The following is a 3,300-nucleotide window of genomic DNA, read 5'->3' on the forward strand; positions in this document are numbered from 1 at the left end:
AAAAAAAAAAAAAAAAAAAAAAAAAAAAAAAAAAAAAAAAAAAAAAAACCAAAAAGAAAAAAAGAAAAAAGAAAAAAAAGTGTGATGTTTAAAAAACTTACTGATTCTTTGTGAGTCTTACATCACGCACCCCACTCCTACTCATCTCCCTGTCCTCTTGTATCCACCCTCTGCCCTTACAATGTCCCTCTCAAAAAAAAAAAAGAGAACAAAACAAAGCTCAGAAAATATCTCATCATGAAAGCTCTGGTGTGTCACAGTGTGCTCCACAGTATAACCTTTTGTCTACACATCTTCACTTGCAAATGTTATTGCAATGAGTCATTGCTCTAGTTCAAGGTCTCTAGCTTCTGTCACACCATCAATATTAGATTTCTACAGAGACTCTTTCCAGTTATCCTGTTGTTGCCCTGTGTCATGGATATCTTGCAGCTGCACCAGTTCACAGATTATGTAGATTTCAGGGTAGGCCAACTCAAAGCCCAGGATCTGGGCCTGAGTGGTAACTGAACTGACCAGTCTGCTGGTTCTACTATATCCACACCACCAGGGTGAGCTCTCCAGAACTGCTCAGGCTAGGCCACCCAATGCCTCCATCAGCTAGAAGCAGGATCTGCTCTCCTGCTTTTATGCCCCTGGGGTGTTTCACTGCGCCCACACCTCCAGAGCAAGTTTCGCTGTGCTGCCCAATTGAGATACTTGCTCGTTCTCCTAAGTGCTGCAACTGGTGAAGAGCTGGGCCAGTTTTCATTCTCATGCCCTTGGGCTGTCTCACCCTTGCCTTCACTATCAGAGCCAGGCCAGCTCCAATGTGCTGCCCTGTTGAGGTGCAGGACCTGCTCTCCCAAGTGCTACAAGATGGTGAAGGGTGGGGACACCTCACCAGTTCTCATAACCCCAGGGCCAGCTTCCTGCCTGCTGCCTGCCTGCCTCAGATGGTGAGTGGGCAAGGGGGCAGAAGTGTAGGGGAGATATATATATATATATATATATATATATATATATATATATATATCACATATATACATATATATTTGTTTTGAAGATTTATTTATTGGTTTGTTTGTTTGTTTGTTTATTTGAGACAGGGTTTCTCTACATAGCCTTGGCTGTCCTGAAATTCACTCTGTAGACCAGGTTGGCCTTGAACTCAGAGAGATCAGCCTGCCTCTACCTCCCCAGTGCTTGGATTAAAGGTGTATGCTACTACCTCCCAGAGAAAATTTATTTATTTTTATTTTATGTGTATGGGTGTTTTGCCTACATGTGTATTTGCCTCTACCTTCCTAGTGGGGGGGGGCTATAGACATGCACAACCATGCCAAGTTTTTGTGATCTTTTGTTTGTTATGTTTATACATCTGTGTTTGAGTGTGTGTGTGTGTGTGTGTGTGTGTGTGTGTGTGTGTGTGGTGTGTGTGAATATTGCCATAGTGTTTATGTAGGTCAGAGGACAACTTTCAGGACTCAGTTCTTTCTTTCTATATGAGGGGTGTAAGAATCAAACTCAGGTCCTCAGACTTGGCAGCAAGTGAATCATCTTGTCAGCCTCTCTAAAAATTTTTTTAGATTTATTTGTATTCTATGTATGAGAGTTTTGTTTGCGTGTAGGTAGGTATTCGTGGAGGTTAGAATAGGGTGCTAACTGGAGTTACAAATGATTTTGAGTTACCATTCAGGGACTCAGAACCAACTCCAGGTTTTCTGCAATAACAATAAGTGTTCTAAACCAAGGAGTCATTTCTTTAGCCTTCCATCTTAAAAATAAAAATCCAGAATCTAGGTACCTTCCATATATGGGGAAGAATAGTCTTCGTCCATCTAATATAAGCATATAAACATTTTCCTGCTGGGCGCGATGGCACACGCCTTTAATCCCAGCACTCGGGAGGCAGAGGCAGGTGGATTTCTGAGTTCGAGGCTAGCCTGGTCTACAAAGTGAGTTCCAGGACAGCCAGAGCTATACAGAGAGACCCTGTCTCGAAAACAAAACAAAACAAACAAAAAAACCAAGCAAACAAAAAACATTTTCCTGTTTTCTCATGTATTTTAGGATGTTGTTCTTCACCTTATTCATTGAAACAGTCTCAGCAATTGAATTCAATACTCTAGCCAATCCCAGAACTTGGAAGGCAGGGGCAGGAAGATTACTGAGAGTTTAAAGACAACCTAGAATATTGGTCTACATTCCAGTGAGTTACAGAGCTACATAGAAAGTGTCTCAAAAATCCTAAAAGAGGGTTTGGGGAGATGGTTTAGCAGGTAAGAACCTTTGCTCTGTGAGGCAGGCGGATTTCTGAGTTCGAGGCTAGCCACAGAGTGAGTTCCAGGACAGCCAGGGCTACACAGAGAAACCCTGTCTCGAAAAAAACAAAACAGAACAAAAAGAACCTTTGCTCTGTAAGCATGTGGAAATGAGTTTTAATTCTCAGCACACATGTAAAAAGTCAAGCATAGCTATACATGCATCCACAAACACAACTTTGGGGGAGCAGCGACAAGTGACAATAAGTCAAAGAGTGAAAGAAGACATCAAATGTTCTGCTCTGGCCTCCATACATGTGCACAAGGGTACAGATGCTTTCCACACTCATGTACTGACACATATGAATACAAAAGGAGGGCAATCCCAATTTTTGGAATGGTGGTAAATGTAGAAAAAGTTATATGATCATGCATGTCTAAACAAACAATACATAGAAGTGTTTCTAGTAATGTCTTAGGGTTTTACTGCTGTGAACAGACACCATGACCAAGGCAACATTTAATATGGACTGGCTTACAGGTTCAGAGGTTCAGCCCATTATCATCAAGACAGGAAGCATAGCAGCATCCAGGCAGGCACGGGGCTGAAGGAGCTGAGAGCTCTACCTCTTGTTCCAAAGGCAGCTAGCAGAAACTGACTTCCAGGCAGCTAGAACAAAGGTATTAAAGCCCACAACCCACAGTGACACACCTATTCCAACAAGGCTACACCTAATGGTGCTATTCCCTGGCCCAAGAACATACAAAGAAGTAAGCAAACAGCCCAAAGAGAAAAACAAAAAAAAAAAATGTGTCAGTTGATGAAAGGATAAATAAAATGTGGCTTACCCATGCAACAGGATATTATTTGACTCCCAAAGGAAGTCTTGATCCATGGTACAACTCTGACAAAGCTTGAAAATATTAAATGAATGAGTGGAAATAAAAATATATTTATAGCCGGGTGTGGTGGCGCACGCCTTTAATCCCAGCACTCGGGAGGCAGAGGCAGGCAGATTTCTGAGTTCGAGGCCAGCCTGGTCTACAAAGTGAGTTC

Source organism: Mus pahari, chromosome X (genome assembly GCF_900095145.1).
Source record: "Mus pahari chromosome X, PAHARI_EIJ_v1.1, whole genome shotgun sequence".
NCBI lineage: Eukaryota > Metazoa > Chordata > Mammalia > Rodentia > Muridae > Mus > Mus pahari.